Here is a 20,507-nt window from a genome sequence, read left to right as displayed (position 1 = left end):
TTTTCATATCCAAGGCGTTAATTATAAATGATCTTCCGTGAGAAATTGACGTTTCTCTTGTTTTTCATTCCTTTCTTAAAGAGAAAGGAAAGAAACATTCTTTCGATATAAATTTTTAATTTGAAAAAGTTAAAAAACAACAACCACTGGAAGGTTTTTGACACTAATTTCCGAGATTGAGGCAGAAAAAATGTAGATTCTTTTTTTCCTCCTTATTTTTTATAAATATTTAAATTGTTTTTTATTAAAAAATATTAAAATAATTATGAAAACCAGAACTGATAATTAGTTATTTAAATTTAAAAAATAATAATAATCATTTTACACGATTGACGTATAAAAGGTGATCCCCATGTTTAATTTTATAAGAGACAAGAAAAACTGACATTTTTAGGTACAGGTGTATATAACGTTGAAAACAATGGCAAATATAATGCAGTGAACATGACGCTGAATACATTTACCAACAAAAACACAAATATTATAATAAATTAGAAATTCGAAGTATACTTTCCATTAAAATATAGGCTCTTTCTGAAAATTCATTATTTTACTGTTTTTCACTTCAAAGGATATCATATACAGCGTGGGTAAAAAGTCCGTAAAAACTTTAAAATGAATAAAAACAGGAAACATAACCGAAATAAAAAACGGTTGGCAGGGTTGTCATTGCTAGGTTACGGGAATTTTTATTGAGGCAGGAAAAAATAAATCAAAAACAGCCGATAGGCGGCGCTGACGTACACAAGTCAAAGAAAAGCAAATAACGAACAGAATGCCTTCAAATCGTTTATTACAGCAGTATGTGTTCCACATGACCACCACTACAGTGCAGGCGAGTCACAAATCCAGCAACGGCAGGGTACAGCATGTCCACATACACATTTTACAACATTTAATTAATTGTGGATTCGGAGCGCGAGTCCTTATAACCGTCTCATTTGCATATTTCCACCGAAGTCGCTCGTACCAGCACCACATATCGACTGCTTCATTAGTTATTAGTTTTTTTCTGTCAAAAAATTCCCGTGACCTAGCGATGCTTACACTGCAAAACGTCTTTTACTCCGGTTTTTTCCGGGTTTTCTTCATTTTTCTAAAATAGAACAGAATCTAGTCGAAAATAATTCAATATGAGAATTTATTTAATAAATATTAATAATTCTTTTAAGAATCGGGATTATTTTTATGATATAAGAAATAAAAAATAATCACCAAATATATTTTTATCTGAAAATATCACATGATTCCAAATATCTCGCGCATTAAAATAAGCTATGAAATATTTTCCAAGGGTATAAAATGTCCACGGGCTAAGCTTAAAATTTCATGTTGAGTGGATCTACGAGATAAGCCGGATGGACAAACAGTATTTCATATTTTATTTCACTCCGAGGAATGCTCTTTAAAGATATAAGCTCTAAAGAAAATGTTTGGGTAATGTAAAATCGTGTAATATATTTCTTGTATTCGTTGTTTCTTTTCCTCTGTTTAGGAGGAAGAACAGAAGAACATTTTCTTTGAGAGTCTTAACGCATTTTACATAAAATTCAACTGTACGAAAAAGAATCGTTAAAATATTCTTTTTTAAGAAAATATGTTGCTTTTATATGTTTTTCATTTTCAAAAGTTTTGCTTGAAATATGTGTTCTTTTTCTCAAGTTCACAAAATTTACATTAAAATTGTGAATCTAAATTTTCATTTGAAGCTGTTTTTCTTCATTTTTAAAGTTTCTACGGAATTTTTTCCCACCCTGTATTTTTTGTGCAATGGTTACTGAAGTAGTGCTACGACTCCTGCATCAGTGGCTTCAAATACAGTATTAATAACTTGGTTGGTGAAGAAATACTCTGCGACACGAATAACATTGGTGTATATTTGTCGGAACACCAATACGCAACATTGATTGAACATTTATTTTTCTTATACTTCAGCTGATCTATACATGACGATGTTACGATCATGGAATACATTCGTAGATATTGAACAGCTGGATACGTCAAATTTGTTTCTTTTTCACCTGTCATGGTGGCTGTAATGGTGGCTTTGTTCACATCTAATAACATGTGCAAACAAAACAGAATAACATTACCGAACGAATTCTTTACTGAAGATTACGGATAATGTCCATAACCCTTTGAATATTTTGTTGTTTATGTGTTTTACATGGCCGCCTCCTTTAAAGTCTCTTATTTTAGCATTGACATTTCATGAAGTTGATTTCTCAATGGAACACTTTACTGTTACCCCTTACATTGCATCTGCTGTAAATTGTAAATTTTTGACGGTCGGTCATGGGTTCTTTGTCATGCTGAGTGACGAAGTGAAACTTATGGCTCATATTTTGCGTTAACATAATTCAGAAAATGATTATCATAAATGAAACAAGTTTAGACACAGAGGGGGAGGAAATCAATTTATACCATAAAAAGACCCAGATCTTTTATTATTCTTGTATACAAAGCTAACGGACAACAAACGTGCAATATGTATGTAGGTACACGATTCTAATCAGAAATTTCTCGCGCTTCGAATTAAATTTCATGCTCTGATGGAAAACTTGTGATTAAATCCAACGTGGAAAGAACACTTTTGCTCATCTACAAAAATGTAACATTCCTCTTTTCTGCATACTTAAACACCTCTCCATTACTCTCGCACCGAAATATGTTCCTTTTCCTTTTCATTTTTGTTGGAACGTCTGAAATATTTTCAATTCAAACTCTCAGGTTTTTACCTCTTTTCAGTTTTCCATATAAATTGAATTCAGTAAAACAGCATTGATTGTCACTAGAACACAAGGAAGAATGAATATTTCTTTTGTATCCTCTCATCGCAGAATACATGTAACTGAAGGTTTCGAAAGTCATTAATGGAGCAGAGTTTTCTCAAAAAAGTAAGATATTTTTACTTAGAAATAACATCCCTGGAATCATTTCGGTGAGGAGGAGGCACGATTCAGTCATTGTGTCTATTGAGGACCTGAATATTCTGAACGATTTCGTAGAAATTCCGTGTCACCGTGTATTGAATGTGGTTTTCTTCTCTTGACAGTGAAATTCTTCTTTCTATACAATAGGCACTGTTGAGGCGCCCATGAAGGAAAGCGCGCTCATTTCGAGTTGCGTATTATATCATCGTTGCAAAGGCGCAAACAATTTATCGCAACATTTTTCGATGTATCATCTCGTCAGTTGCATGTGGTGTTCTTGAGTTTTATGGATTTCATTTTGATCGGATCGTATAAACATATTTGTGGCAAGTAATGTTATAAGTTTTGCTTTGTGGATACTGAAACTTATCTACTCTTATTAACATACATTGCACTGCAGAATGATATCTTACAGAGGAAATAGAGGGAGCACAAGTGCTGTACGTATTTGCAGCAACTCAGTGAATTACCTAACTCAATGTAAAAAAGAATGGTATATATTTCTGATAACATAATATAATCTTACTGACTGATTTGAAAGTTCTTGTTAATGTACTGATAACAAGAAACTTGAAAGTCCTTTGGCATATAGTAGATTATGCAACCCCCTTCTCTCTGACGGCAATCTTAAATTGGTATTAATAGGACCAATGCCTTTCTCAATCAGTGTTGTATAACCGTAACCGTGACCACATTTTTCACAAAGATATGGGGAGAAGGATAGAAAATTTTGCATGTTGCAAGAAACACACTAAATATCATATATATATATTTTTAAGATTATAAATTTTAAGTTTTTATTCAAAGTTTGAATAATTTGAATTCAAGTCAGCAGCACAGAATGCACACATTGATATTAAAGGGCCAAACATACTCTGCTGAAAGTATTCTAGAAATATCAAAATGTTCTGTGAAGGTGGGCGTATCTGGAAGTTGGAAGAGCCGCCATACTCCTCTTGGGGGATGTTTACGGCCCGAGAAACAAGCCAGGAGAAACTTAGGTGTCCCAAAACTAATCCTCGAATTTCGTCGGAATCCTTATCGACCTGACGATACCCAGAGGATGTAATTACTAAAGAATTATTAGTGCGACCGCATCGCAAACCGTGTGCTTATCTATTAACGTATAGTGATATATCTTAATCTATCGTCGGCAATGTCCTTAAAAGAGTCACCAAGTCTTTTAATGATTTGGTTGCGTGATTGAAAGCGAGATGTATTTATAGGTGATTGCAGAATGTGTGCTAATAAACGCGAGCTGCGCAATGATCATTCGTACGAAAGTCTGGAATTAATCGTATATGCGGAATATAGGAATCTAGAATCAGTTTTATGTTATTATTTTTCTGATTTAATCAGTTCACAGCTGGCCCCCCTCTCATGCAATTCTGACATTCGCGAATGTTCATCCTTTGTTAGTGTCTTATATTTATTCTGTGTTTGCACAACAGCTGAATACACATAAACGTGGTTATTCCGAATATTACAAATACAAATACAAATACAAATACAACGCCACAACAGGCAAAATGCCCAACGAGGTGGCTGACAAAAAGATGCCCATAAAAATATGGATGTCATATATTTCAAAAATATATCAACCCAATTAAAAATGCAATTAACACAAATTACAAACAATATATACACATGATAAAATATTATACAATGCCCATAAAGAATACTTATGGTTGTCTTATTCTAAGAATGGATAGCTTCTCGATTTACCCCAACATGTTTATCGTATTTCTTTTTAAACGTGTCAATTGTGTTACAATTTACTACCTCCGGGGGTAAGCTATTCCATTTATTAACAACCCTATTGGAGAAAAATTCCCTGCGACACCATAACCTTGCATTGTCCCTCACCAATCGATACTGGTGTCCCCTTGTAAAAGCAGTCGATTGGCGGTGTACTAAAAGTTCATGGTCCATCCTATCCATCCCATTGAAAATTTTGAACACTTCGATCATATCTCCTCGACACCTGCGTTCATCCAATGTAAACATATTCAAAAAATGAAGTCTTTCTTCATAACTCAAGCCCTGTGTGCCAATAAGGACACGCGTAGCTCTTCTCTGCACCCCTTCAACCAAGTCTATGTCCCTCTGTAGGTATGGTCTCCAAAACCTTACAGCATACTCCAGTCCAGGACGAACTAAGCCTCGAAAAAGCGGAAGAATGACTTTAGGAGAACGCGAAGAGACCTTTTTGAAAATGAGACCAAGCATTCTATTCGCTTTTTTGACAACCGCTGAACAATGTTCAGAAAACTTAAGTCGCTCGTCAATGAGAATTCCCAAATCGGTGACTCTAGTTGCATCCGGGATAGTGACACCATTCAACTCGTAAGAGAACCGTGGGTTGTTCGAACCAAAATGAGCGACCATGCACTTATCTACGCTAAACGTCATGCTCCATTCATTTGCCCATGCTGCAATCTTGTTTAAGTTGGTCTGGAGCAACTCCCTATCGCTTTCATTTCCGATTACCCCCATTAGCTTCACATCATCTGCGAATTTGCTAGTAATCCCATCGATACCCTGATCGAGTTTGTCGATAAAAAGTGAAAAAAGTATGGGGCCAAGGACACTTCCCTGAGGAACTCCACTTGTTACGAACAACATATTGCCTCAAATGTTTGATTTTCGCCTTTGCAACAGAACTTTCGCGCTTTTCTCCGGATATTTTCTGACATCAGGTACGATTTTCTCTGTCTTTTAATCAAATGAGTATTTATTGAACAAATATTAGCTCAGTTTTCTTGGAACACTCTCACAATGTTAAGCACACCTAAGGAAAAAAACTAAAAAACTTTTCCGTGTTCGTAAATTAGAAAACAATCTCTCTGATGTCATATAAACTCACTCTGGTCAATTTATCTGATAGTCCTTATCATAGGCGTGCACAGAATTTTCTCGGGGGGGTGGGGTTACGTTTTTTCTTGCAAAATAACACTATAATCTTGGCTTGACGAGGGAGGGGGGTTAGAACAACATTTTGTCTTTGGGTCATAAAAATCCGAATCGACGTTCATTGTTTAGCGCCATAAAAATCCGAATCGGCATTTCATCTGTGGGGTCATAAAAATCCGAATCGACATTTCATCTGTGGGTCATGAAAGAAATTACTTCCAAAACGATCCAATATTTATTGGTTCATAGTTTTCTTCCGCGCCGTCTACGTTATATTGTTTGACTTATGGAACAAGATCTTGCTTTGTCAAAAGCGGCTGGTGAGACTTTCTATCAAATTGAAATTAAATTTATAGGAAAATACGGACACAGAACAGGCCAAGGACGACCAGGCTCCATTTGTGCAGGTGATAGGGCTTTCCTTTCCCCAACTCCGACGACAATGAAAAGAGGAAGATGAATGGCGTCTTCTTTTTTCATTTGCAATCTAGTAGTCATAAATCTCGTACCACTCCCACGGAAGAGAGATCGCCTACGAGGTACATAGTCGCTGATCCGGCCAAATCGGGTATGTAAGTATTGTTTCAAAATCTCCCACATTAGATGGGAAGCGTTTCACCAGAAAGGGTAGGGTGACTATACGTCCCGTATTTCCCGGGACAGTGCCGGTTTTTTCTGTTTTTTTTTTGGCCGTCCTGACTATTTTAGCGAAAGTGTCCCGGTTTTTCCCGTCTTTTACACGAAGCTTACCTGAATTTTTATTCATTATTAAAGTCAAAGAATGAAATTATTTTCTCACTCATAAATTAGATTATGATAATTACAATTATAAACACATTACAATCGATCGACCAGGCTTACGCGGTTTTAGCTCACAATTCACGGACAGTTGAAAAACGACTCAGATGTTCACTGTTGGATTCATCATAATATTGGTGCATTTTCAACATCGTATTCGACTCCCTTCCGAATATCTTATCTATATGAGAACGTAAAATAAAAATAAAAAACAAAATTATCGTAATGTGCGAAAACACTTGAAAGAATAGATATGTAATAGATATATAACACAAGAGGTAGCAATATATGGATAAAAATCTCATTTTTCCCTAACGCAATCTTCTTGTAGCCTTCTATGTGTGTTCAACACATTTTTACAGAGAAACAGAGATAGTACAAAAGAAACATTGCGCCAAGGGTCTGTTTCCAGAAGTTGAGTGAGTTTTAGAAACCACACTGGGCTCGATTTACCCCAGTCAAATAAGAAATACAACTGGTGATTCTTTGAGTGAAATCGGACACCAGTTTTTGACTAGCGTTTCGCAAAGAAAAATCGATGCGATATTGTTATGAGCAAAATTCAGATTTCTGAATATGAGCAAAATACAGACCTATTCGGAGCAAAAGCTTTGATGTTAACATTGTTAAAAATTATCAAAACAAATAATCGAGAATTAGAATGAATTGACTATGCAACCATGACAAAGGAAAATGTTACACGGAAGGCCGTCCGATCAACTTAAAATTTATTCTTTTGATGCACCCCATGATTCGGTTTCGATCGCTTGCATAATCTTTGTAGGAGAATGAAATGCTGAATATGAGTCTGTGGTAGCGTGGCCGAGCGGTTTAAGGCACCAGTCTGTTCGGGGGCGTGGGTTCGAATCCCACCGCTGCCAAGGGTTTTTTTTTCCCCTCTTAGGAACAGAGTGGGAGCGATGTTCTGGTTTGGTGGTGAACATGAATCTCCATAACTTGACAACTTACTGAACGCATCCTAAATACATAATGAATTATTGTAAATGAGAATGATTATACAGTTGTCTGGAATAGTTCCCAAAATATCGCTCGATTCTCACTTTTTTCGATTGCCTTTAAAGAAAATTAACAAAAAAAAACATTCATTTTTCAGGGAGACTCAGGAGGTCCCATGCTTTTATTTCATCCTGTGACCATAAAATACGTTCAAGTAAGTGTCCATTCATATTTTCAAATCAATGAAGTGCCCGATTCAAAAGGGTAGCATGGCGTGTTGAGCTTCAGCGTATGGACTTCATGACGTCATCATCGAACGAATAAGAGACGCAGAACGTGCAACGTCATCAATTGTGGGAGGGGCAAAGAAACTAGGAACGAATCATTGAAGCGATAAATGACGTCATTGATGAGGTGGGCCGTAAAACCTGATTTTCAATTTTCGCTCTCAAGGTTTGAGTGACGTCATCAGATTCATTGAATGATATCCTCTAATGCTAAAGCAATGCAAAACTACTGTTTATTGAAGATTTGTTTACTACAGTAAATTTTCTCAAAACATCATTAGTTTTTTGAAGCGAAACTCTCAAGTATTCTTAATTACCACGACATTTATTTGACATTTTTAGAAAAAGTATTTGATTTTTGACAGATGTTTTTCTGAGCTCATGCATGCAGTGTTAAGTTAATGGAAAATTGCTTTTCTACGAGAACAAAATTGTCAGAAATGTCGCTCTTGTCCAAATCGTGCTCTATCTTGCAAGAGGAATTGGCTTTTAAATGCAAATTGCTTGTTTAACGTTATTCAGAAATCCAATGATTCACTTAAATAATGTTTTCTGAAAATATGTAAAATACACACGCAGAATCAGTTTTATTGAAACCAATGAATGTCCTTGTTATTTTATAGGTACTAGGGCTAACTGGAAAAAATCAGCTTCTTCCCATTACTTTAGCTTTCATGCCTTGGCCCGGAGGCCACATTTTAGTCGTGTGAATAATAATTAGAGCCCGGATTAAATGCATTAAAGAATTGGCGAAATATGCTCTAAAAATATGCATCTAAAAATGCCGAAACATGACTTTAAACTCAAAATATACAATAAAAAATAATTAAAAAGTTAAAAATGATCATAAATGAGAAAATATGCGTTTAAAAAATCACTGCAAAAAAAGCAGAAATGGTTTTAAAATAAATATTTTCCATTAAGAGATGGTATCTCAGCGCTGAAAAACCGTTTTACCTGCATTTAATGCTGCCCCCCATTTACGCTGATCAATGTTTGATGAATGAGGTTGTTCTCGAATTTCAATTCCAATATTTATGTAGACTGTATCACTTTCCGAAACATTGATGTTGGGCAGAAATCACTCTAAATTATTCCGTTCAAACGTGATATGAAGAAAATGAAAATAACGAGCTCATCTCAGAATAAATACGTAGAAAAAGTCATTCTTTGATGTATTGGGATGAGGATAAAAAAATCTCAGTGTGTCTATTTACGTGCTTGTGTTCATGATATGGAACATCTTCATAGAGCACATTGTATCATATAAGGAATCTACAAAAAAATTCATTTTAAGTAATACAAGCGTGAATAAACATATACAATACATGTCTCGTGCATATGAACATTTTAAAAAAGTATGTGCTGACACCTATTTGATATTTAAAAGCATCTTCAATCGCGTATTTCTGTCTATTGTCAAGTTTTGTGTGACATAAAAGTTTGATAAATAAATATTTCCAGACGATGTTGATTCAAATCATCAGTTTTTAGTTTGTTATATTTTTTAATGATCATGAATAAGACCTATCAAGATGTTTTCAAGATGCATTTATTTATATGTATTCTGTGAATAATAAAATTCACTTTTCCAGGTTTTCTGAAGTCTAAACAATGTAAAGCTAACTCAATTCTGTTTCGATGATGTTAGCAACAATCGCCTAGGGGATGTAGTTTCACTCACAAGAAAATCCATTTCGGTGTGATTTATTCATCAGACCCGTATACGTGGGTGGGGTGGGGTGGGGGGGGGGAAGGCCGGGCGGGCTAAACAAGCTATAGCCCAGGTATAAATTATTGTTTTTGTGGTCTCGCAAGCCTGCTCATTTCCTAAATGTTATGTGCCTTTGTTTCAACTGTGAGTAAATGAAATTACTTTTTTTAGCTTCTAAAAAAATCACTGCGGGAGTTGTTCAATTACTCAGAATATTCAGTTGCAACACAATAATTTGATGTGAAATCGTGTTTCGAGTCTCGTCACATCAAATATCCTTTGTACGAGAGAAAATGTTAATTTCTCAAATTGGGAAACGAAGAAACGATTTCAATGAACCGTATGAATTAAATGACATTCGATTTTGTTATTCCATTTGTTATTCGAAGGTACAATAATTGCATTTTGTCCATTCTATTATATTTTATGTTGGGAAAATACACAAATTATTTTTGTTTATTCGGTCGTTGTTATTTCATTCACAGAATCGGGCCCAATTATGAAGAGCTGGTTTCCAAAATCGCATCAAGAATTTTATTCTTAACTTCTCAAAAATGTTTCCTCATCAAATTGTAAAATTATCATGTATGAGATAGAAAAAAATGATCCGGATTTAATTTCCGTTGTTTCCTCTTGCAAAGAATTCTATTACATTACTTGATTATTGTGCGCTCGCGGGTCTCCCATTTGAAAACGCCTCTAAGTAGAGAGCGGGCAGACATTCAACATAACGATACTTACGTAACAGGAAAATTAAAGCATTTAGCATCTTCATTTCAAAATATGAAAGACAGAACATAGCTGCACCACCCAGTGCCGTCTTAAGGCATGGGCCCACCCGGGCCGTGCCCGGGTGGGCCCAGGTGCCTGAAGCGAAGAGGGGCCTCACAAAAATCATATCTGGTTGAAATTTTCGAGAAGTTGTTTGGTAGGGCCTCAGAAAAATCAATTGGCCCGGGGGCCGAAGATACTCTTAAGACGGCCACCACCATCATGTAATAAGCACAACTCTGACAATAAAAATACGTTGGGGGACACACACGTGCGCGCACGAACACTCTAAAGTAGTAATATTCTCTTCAGAAGCAGAACTATATACAGTCAAACCTCGTTAGTGCGTCACCCGGTTAGCGCGTCACTCCGCTTACCAGGTCATTTTTTGGAAGTCCCGATTATCCTCAGGCAGGAACTGGCACAGCTATGTCTTACTCCGCTTGCAAAGTCATATTTTTGCGCTCCCAAGAGTGACTCATTAACGAGGTTTGCCTGTATTCGCAGGCATGCAAGTGCCACTGTGTAGTCATGGGGTGGTCCTCTGTGAAAGAAATTTGGAGTGATTCAGAAATATAGTTGGAATGGATAGAACACAAGAGGTAGCAATATGTCTAAAAATATAATTTTTCAATAACTTAATCTTCTTGTAGCCTTTATATTTGGGTTAAACACATTTTTCCAGAGAAACAGAGATAGTACAAAAGATAAACTGCGGGTTAACCCGGGTCTTCCCATAGAAGAGAGGTGGAAAAATTAAATTTAAATAAATATTGAACTTGTTCTTTTTCAATATTGACTGTGAGATGCTGGGGGTGTGATCGATAATTTACATAAAAAGACAACGTACACGAACTGAATTCCAGCACGTATAAAAGATTGTCTCCAACATGAATAAGCAAAGTTTTCTTATTAGATCACTTGAATTGCAAAGTCAAACATATTCACTGCATAAAGAGTGTCTGTGTGTCTTCTCCTTTAGAATAATTTATCTTTCTAATTTATTCATCTCCAGTATATAGTATGACATGTTTTACAAATACGATATATTTGTAAATAGCGTTATGTTATTTTTCTTTTTCCCACACTGAAATCAGAATTTCCGATAAGTCGAAGTTTTTTTGTCGGCCGCTGTGCGTTCGATTTATCGAAATTTGACTGTAATTATACTGCAGCAAATGATACTTGTCATAAATAAACACTATTCCCATGTGGTTTTACCCCCCGTGCCGAAATGGATGCTGGGTGCTCTTTTGACTAATGTCGTATCTGATCCATTTTCATTTGAGAGATTATGTGTTTCCTTGCACTTTTTTTCTCTTCCACCTCAACTACTGTATGAAATTTAAGAATCTAGCATAATAATAATCGGAATCATGTTTTGATGTGAAATCTTGCTATAGCCGATATTTTTATAATGACAAATTTTTGCTTATGGAATTCTTGTCAAATTGTAAATAGCAATTATTTGTTACAGTCGTTCCATCTTGGGGTGAAAACTATTTTTCTGAAATGTGTGGTTATTTCCCGTATAATTAATTCTTTAATATCACATTGCGTGTTTTTCTGTGATTTTTCGAGATTAACTTGGTAATTTTTTATTCTTTTTTCGGGCAAATCACTTATTTTGATTTTGGGAATTATTTGGTTTTGAGTGTCTGTGAGTTTATTGCAATCTTCTTGATATTTATTTGTTTTTTTTCCGATTTTGAATGGCACCGACATGTTTTTTCCACATATCCATGTCTCATTGAGAGGTTGATACTGTAACCTCTCGAGATATGACATAAGACTACCTGCTGTATCAACGTATGATGCGGTCATCTAATCACCGTTTCTGCTGTACTTCCGTGTCAGGATAGATTCTAATAATGGCGGAGATACGTCAAATCGGCGAGTCGATAAAATGGTACCATTTAAATGGACACAAATACATTTATAAAAAAAATATTTCAAGAGATTTTCCCACAAATAAAGTGTAGTTGATGACGTAAGCATCATTCAAACCCGACCCCCCTCCATAAAAGCTGACGTAATACTTGAATGACCCATAAAGAGAGAAATATCCTGCTTTACAATTGATATCGATGCGTGATCTGATAATCATCTTAATAAAGAACGTTACATCGCGGATGGCTGATTTCAACGGAGTCCACGAAAAAATGTTGATATTTAATAATGGAGTCACGTGGCATACGTTTTCATATTTCTGAATTAGAACTTTGAAAGTGGAACGACCGATTTCCATCTAATATAAAGAGATAACGAGATCTCGTGGATAAAAGCAATTCCCTATTCACGACGGAAATGTTATCTCATACCCAATTTTTAACGGATTAAAATGCGAGAAGTGGTTTTGCATAAGCTCATCTTTTTCTCACTCTCACCATGCAAAACTCACATGTACATGATTTCTTGTTTTGTTTACACTACACATACATGCATTGTTTTGTCCTATATACTTAATCGTGAACTTGAGGTTGATATGCTCTGGTTGGTTGTTGTGTACTTTCACAATTTTCAAATTCACACTTCACACGAAATTTCCTCTTTCATTTCTGTTTGTTGTGATGTCCTCCGCATTCAGCTGTGCTTTGGACTTTTCCATGCTCTCCATATATTCACACTTTGATAAGTCGCATGCACACATCCCTGCTCATTCACAACGGCTTTTAACGGATTAAAATGAGGTTGTTTTTCATTTCCTTCATCATAAAATGTCCTACACAGTAAAAGGGCGAACCTGAAATATATGGGTCACGCATCTTCTGTAATGTTTTATTATTTGCCTTGTGCAGAGTGTCTGAGGTGCCCTTTTTGGACCGGGCATCTTCAGTTTCCGAGCAAAGATTCCCCAAATCACCGTCAGACCATCTGTTATCTTCAAAATTTTCTTTAGAAAGAATCCATTTTATCCAGAGTTTTACGAATAAACTCTGAAAAATGAATTTTTCCTTTTCTGTTAATAAATCCTTTCCTTAAAAACGTCGTTGATGAGGCCGGAAATTCGCGACTGCGCTGTAGAATATTTCTCTCCGGCTCGTCAGCTCTGTCTCTGGAATTGGCGGGAAACTTCGAGCCTTGTCATTGGGCAATCTTTCACATCCGGGAGCTCTTACCAATTCGTTTATGCTCCTGGGAGAGACAAACAGAAGGACCAAAAAAAGTCGTCTGCTCTCTCTCTCTCTCTCTCTGGTGGCGCGAAATTTCAAGCCCTTTGATTGGTGTTACTTCTAATCCGGGAATTTTGAAACTTTGTGCATATACCAAAGAGCGGGAGGAGGGAAGAGACGGATAAAGTCACGTGGGGGGAGGGGGAATCGAGTCCTAATGCTCAAAATTTGTACAGAAATCACTCTGTACAAGTTGTGAGAGTGAATACGCGGTGTGTGACAAAATAAAAAAATTTAAATTTTTTTAATGGTTCCCCCCCCCCGTCTTCTTCATTACAATTAGAAAGTTGTTGCCCTGTCACTTCTTAGCCAACAAAAAACTCCCGTGTTTTCGACTGCAATATTCGCCCAAATGAAACCTGTAAACATGGGGCCCCGACTTGATGTTGCTTGTAACAAAATTAGCATAAAGTGGCCATCAATCATGGCTTCTAAAAGTATAAACGGACTTCAATAAAAAAAAACTACTCGGTTCAAATATTCTTTCTTTGCGATTGTAAAGTTAAAACGCAGTCTTAACCCTTCAAGTGTTTTTTTATTTATTTTTCCGCATTACAACTGCCACAGCTAAAATTTCTAGAAATTTCCACCTGTTTTAAAGGAGAATTTTTGTTTTCCAATCTTGTAGTAGTGACAAATTATTTTCCACTTCAACACAAAAAAATAATAATAAAAGAATACAAGCAAGAGGAAATAAAAGTGTCATTTCTGTAAGCCTAATCGTTTACTTCCTCGGAAGGAGAGGAATAACATTATTTCTCTCCCGTTCTGTTATCAGACTTTGAACAAAAGCCGTCTCCGCCCAGTTGATTTGCAGTCAGTCCCGGCAATTGATTTGCAGGTCGGGACGAATTCGCTACGGAATTTCCATTCCGTAGATGAATGTGCACGAGGTACATGTTCGTTTAAGTCGTAGTAGTAGTAGTCTCACTCACGTGGAAATATAATGGACACGTGAGGGAATAATGGGAAATTTTAGTGTCCACCGTGAAGCACTGTGACTTCTGTTCCCTCAATCACCGTATCGGAGGGATGTACATTCACATAGGTTATACACGGATTTTTCCTGAAGAATGTTCGAAAGGTCGTTTATAAAAAAGCATGTATATACGGGCAATACAGAATAATAAGAACTCCAGTAAAATAATAAAAAATTCAGCATAAGAAGTGAATTAATTCAACAGTAATATTTATTTTACCCTTTGCTTTGACTTACATAAAACACAATTCCGATCTTATTTTAGAGCTTAATATTTTAGTAATAATTCCAGACGATAGATTTTTCCAACGACTTTGTGGTACACTGTTATTAATATACTATAATTTAATTTAAAAAAACATGCTTATAATATAGTGAAATTCAAATCAGCTTCATTCGTGATGATTCCGGGAAGCCGAAAAAGAAAAACCAAAGAAAATGAGCGTCATCAACATTCTAGGGGTCTCTGGAGTACTCTCATGCATCAGTGTCCATGTCTCTTTTCCTGGATGATGTCGACATCCATAATTCATCCCGTGAGAAATGGCGCGCTGTTAATCATGCAAATTTTAGTTTTGTTCTATTTCTCACTTCAAGGTTTGTTTATTCACATTTTTGGAAATTTAAGAAGAAAAAAAAACACAAGAAATATATATGTAGCATGCAAAATAATATTAAAACCCTTGTTTAAAACTGGAGTTGGTGCAATTAGTCGGAGTAATTAGCTTAGAAGAAACTAAAATGCGCACATACGTGAACTAAATTAGTTGAGAGAGAAATTAAATTAACGATGCTATTTTCGTTAAACAAGTCCTGTTCATTTTTATATCTATTTTAAGGGAAGAAACCTTCAACTTTTATTAAACAATGACTGAATTTCCGTTATTTTATGGGAACCCGATGTGAACACATCCACTTTGATTCTCATGATGACCGACTGATACAGAGTGGTCCAAAAGTCTGTTTTAAAGAGAGAAAAAAATATTCACAAGAAGAAAAGCTATCAAAGATAGAGACAAACGATTGTTTATCTATTACTTGCTACAAAATTTCTAAATGCACACCTTTGTCACGCCCAAAAATACCATGCCTATGTAGCATTTTTTGCCATGTTATTTATAACATGGATGTTACACAGAATGAAAGTAGGGATGAAAGTAAAACGCGGATGGAAATATTAAAAAAAACCTACCCTTTCAAAGGGTCCAAGCCGTTTGTCTCCATCTTCACGAACTTATCTTTCTTCTCTTTTCAAAATATGTTAGTGTATTGAAATATTTGATCATAAGCAAATGCTTTAATAATAGTTAAAGCAACTGACTACGTGTGGGACACTTTTTATGAAAACCACTGTCATTTTCACAGAAAGTGGGATTTGAAATGAAATAAAGAGATTTAAGTGTAATTTCTGAAATATCTCTAAAACTTTTTGAGATGTTCTAACTTGCGTCCTCAAAATTGGCTCATTTCCAGTACTTACGCCGGACATGTGAATATAGTTTTGATGTTTAAATGATTTTAATACCGTATGTTTTTATGACTGTTACCTGTGCAATGCAATAGAAGTTTTAAAATAAACAAAATATTCTCTGAGATATGGCAGTTTTCGTGAAACAATACGTGAATTTTCACAAAAAATTCAAATTTTTTCATTCAAACAGCTGTGAAATATTAAAATCTGAACATATGTCCAAGATCCTAGTTCATTGCACAGCTGACGTTGTTGAATAATTTCATGAGAATATTTTGCATATTTTTTGAGTAATTTGGTTTCGCGTGAAATAAACTAACGAAAAATGTATCTTTTGGAGAAACGCGTTTGAAAATTGTTGGTTGCCTTCGAAACCATTGTTGCAGATGATTTAAACCAGTCATAAGTTTGTTACTTTTTGCATGAACAAGAATAAAATAGTTTTGGATTTTGTGCAAAACATTCTTCCAAATGAATTTATAAAACCATTATCGAAAATATCGTCATAAGAACGTAGTCAGTTGCCTTCAATTAACGAAATCTGGTTTACACAAATATAAACCAGTTTTATATATAATTATAACTTGCAAATAGTGAATGATGTAGCATAAGATAAATTAATATAGAATATGATCAACATCCAGTTACTGAAACGCTGGAGCAAGCATCCGCTTTAATATATCTCTCCACGATTTTAAATGAAAATAGGGTGAATCCGACGTGTAGGGGGCACGATTAAGCGAGAAATTATCATAATATACTAGTGTTTGCTTCAAAATAGCTAACATGATGTTCAAAACTGAAAGGAAAATTAAAATATTGAATTGTGTCGTTTCAATCTGACCCGTTACACTGAATCAAGTCACGTAAATCGCCTGGATTTTCAAAGTACTACTGGAGCATCCCTGGGAGATAGTTTTAATACTTGATTTCAAAATGAAGAATAAAAGTTGATTGAGATTTCGTAGAAAAAAAAAGGGACATCTTCCAAAGAGTCACAGGATGGCCAAATTGACGTGAAAATACGGGATGTTCCGAGAAATACAAGACGTATGGTCATCCTTAATATATAGCAGCATAGTAGCATTAATTGAAAAATAATTTTTAAATAATGATTTGATTACGCGATGACAAGAACCGACACAAATAGATGTCGTGACAGTGATTAGTTAAAAACCGGGACGTCTGGCCACCTTTTATAAAACTAGCAAAAAAATTGTGTTTTGCACTGGATGATCATTTAAGAGGTACGTAGTACATTTACAGATAACTAAAATGACGCAAAGCACATTTACAGATCAGTGATTGACCATATGAGTGACAGAGTAACTGAATGTACGAGTAATCTAAGTGATAGTGATTGAATAATTTACCGTATGAGTGACCAAGTGAGTGAGTGACCATATGAGGGACAGAGTAACTGAATGTACGAGTGACCTAAGTGATAGTGATTTAATAATTTACCGTATGCGTGACCAAGTGAGTGATATTTGTGTTTGTGAACGTTTTATTTCGTGGAATCCATTTAAATGCACTGCAATTCACAGTAATGCTTTATTTCCCGCCAATTCGAATTTTACGTAATTTCTCAAAATTTGGCAACTTTTTATACTTTTGGCGTAATTTTTGGCGATAATTGGCAATGTCCCGTATTTGGAATCCCTATTTCCCGTATTTCTTTTCAGCAGATATGGTCAGCCTAAGAAAGAGTCATCTTCTCTACGGGAATAGCCTTATATGCTGAAAACCCTGTATAATAAAGTCAAGTCAAGTCAATACCACAAATAGGGCCGGAGCTGTCACACTGCAACTTGTTGCAGTTGCAGTGTCTCAACGTTAAAGTTTATTTATATATATTTATATTTTATATATATATATATTCACACTTTTTTTTAAATATAATGAATCACAGATGGCGCTGCATCAAGACGATATCGGCATAACCATGTCTACTGTAGCTTGTTTCGATAGTTTTACATATATATTTATTTATTAATTTTATATATATATATTAATATTATATAATTTATATAGATATATGTTACGGTAAAAGGCCGAAAAACGCTTGTAAGCAAATACATTTCGGACTTTCACCAAGCACTTTGGTAAATGCTGAAATTTAGCAACTTTCATAAAATTTGAATTCTCGTCATTTGTTGATCATAACGATCCTGATGCTAATTAAAATCATAATTAGTTAATTAATTAGTCATTGAAATTCGTGAAAATTAGTAAAATTGTGAATTTCCCGATATTTATAAATTTGCCATCAGCATCAGTCCTCACTTGGGCAATTTGCCTGTTGTGGCCTTTGAGTTTGTATTTGTATTATTAATTCTTATTGTTTAGTGAACGTTTTTTTCATCATAATTGCTTGCCTCGTATTTTACAACTGTTTTCATTTTCTTTCCAGATAAAGTGAAAGCTGGGGCATTTCTTCACATAACACTAGATGATATCAGACATTCATTAGTTTCAGTTCTGGAGGGGAAACATTTAATTACCAAAAAAGACAACATCCAACACAGGATTTGGACACTTTTATGCTGAGAAAGTAGAAATGATCGAAAGTTTGGAAAGTCTTTTGTATGTGCATAGTGTCTTCAATGATACACATAGTAAATGTGAACACTAGTTTATATTTTTTTCACCAATAAATACTCAATTTTCAATTTATATACAAAAATGATGTGAAATTTTTCATTTATTTCTGAAGACTGTTGCAAGGATTTCCATAAGAGTTAGGTATCACCTTTCCGACAGGAATGGTAGCCTGACATCAACGGTAACATATCTAATATCATTGAAGTCAGGGTTGATGACTTTACTCACTCGCGGCATATTTGTAGATCACTGAGTGGTTCACGAGTGATCTACAGCATCTTCACAGGTCACTTGATTATGTGGCGTGCCACACGTTTTCAATTTTTCAATGAAGTGCCCCGATTCAAAAGAGTAGCATGGAGTCTCGAGCTTCAGCGTAAGGACTTCATGACGTCATCATGACGTCTTCATGACATCATCGAACGAATGAGATACGCAGAACGTGCAACGTCATCAGTTGTGGGAGGGGCGAAGAAACAAAGAACGAATCATTGAAGAGATAAATGACGTCATTGATGAGGTGGGCCGTAAAACCTGATTTTCAATTTTCGCTTTCAAGGTTTGAGTGACGTCATCAGATTCATCGCATGACAACTTCTAATGCTAAAGCAATGCAAAACTACTCTTTATTGACGATTTGTTTATTACAGTAATTATTCTCAAAACATCATTAGTTTTTTAGAGCAGAAGCCCTAAATATATTCCATTACCAGGACATTTATTTCACATTTTTGGAAAAAGTATTTGGTTTTTGACAGATGTTTTTGTGAGCTCATGCATGCAATGTTAAGTTAATGGAAAATTGCTTTTCTACGAGAACAAAATTATCAGAAATGTCGGTCTTGTCCAAATCATGCTATATACGAAGCCCAGGAGATTAAATACGAAGTAATTAGCCAAACCTATACTTTTGAGTTGGATATTTGAGCAATATCATTGATTTCATTTATATCTTCTCAAGTATGAAAATTAATGTCTCCATATTGTCTCTTTTGATATTTATTTGCATAAATTCATGTGGGTTAGGATATTTTAAAATCAGTTATGAGCCCGTGAAAAGTGCATCGAAGAAATTCCACAGCTTCAATTAAGCATTTTTGAAAGCTGAAACAGGCAGATGGATAACTTAAAGTTCAGGTAGGGGGGGGGGGGTCGAAATACCTAGCACCCCTTAAAAAAGAAAAAAAATATATATTCGTTTCTATGTTTCTTTAAATCTAGATTTGTTTATTTCATGAAGACGCCATATTGGTTAATTTAGACACGGTTTGCATGTCCCTCAAAGAAAGAGGGAGATATCACGTGATCCAAAAAAAGCCTCATTGAAGAAAACCCGGGCAACGCCGGGTATTATAGCTAGTTATTTATATTTCTTGTTTTCAAGCATATGTATTTTGTCTTTTGTATATTTAGTTTATTTTTCTTAAGCCAAGTTTTTAGTACTTCGTGTTTGCCCACTTATTTGTCGTCTGATGACGTCGTACCGAGATCAAGCTCCCATCACTGGAAACTTGGACGCTTCGTTTTCCAACGAGGTGTTCAACATTATCTTCGGACTTTTTGTCTAAAAGGTATTTTCCTATGCAGTGATGTTCAAAAATCAATCGGAATGCAAGAAGAAATAATATTGGGAGTGACAATGCCCATCCCTTTTAAGCTAATTATTTCCCGGTTGTGTGTGCCTCAGTTCTCGCAATGTTGAGTCCGCAATGTTTAACCAATCTATGAGACAATTTTCATACAAATGGTTCCACCACAATAAGAATGAGCAAAATTCAGACCTATTCGGAGCAAAAGCTTTGATGTTAACATTGTTAAAAATTATCAAAACAAATAATCGAGAATTAGAATGAATTGACTATGCAACCATGACAAAGGAAAAGGTTACACGGAAGGCCGTCCGATCT

General features: G+C 35.4%; 1 long non-coding RNA gene across 1 annotated transcript in view; it reads right to left on the bottom strand.

Moving 5' to 3' along the window:
* Positions 1-847: 847 nt before the first annotated feature.
* LOC149083542 (uncharacterized) overlaps positions 848-20,507 on the bottom strand; it is an 82,693-nt gene continuing 63,033 nt past the window's right edge. The window contains exons 3-4 of the long non-coding RNA XR_016193017.1: positions 6,708-6,825; positions 848-1,096 (exon numbers count right to left, since the gene is read on the bottom strand). This is a non-coding gene — a long non-coding RNA (uncharacterized LOC149083542). The remainder of the gene's footprint in view (positions 1,097-6,707; positions 6,826-20,507) is intronic.

The sequence above is a fragment of the Pholcus phalangioides genome, unplaced genomic scaffold (genome assembly GCF_987345545.1).
Source record: "Pholcus phalangioides strain wild (caught in Gottingen) unplaced genomic scaffold, Ppha-v1.0 ptg000008l_1, whole genome shotgun sequence".
Classification (NCBI taxonomy): Eukaryota; Metazoa; Arthropoda; class Arachnida; order Araneae; family Pholcidae; genus Pholcus; species Pholcus phalangioides.
This window is presented reverse-complemented; position numbering and strand designations above follow the sequence as displayed.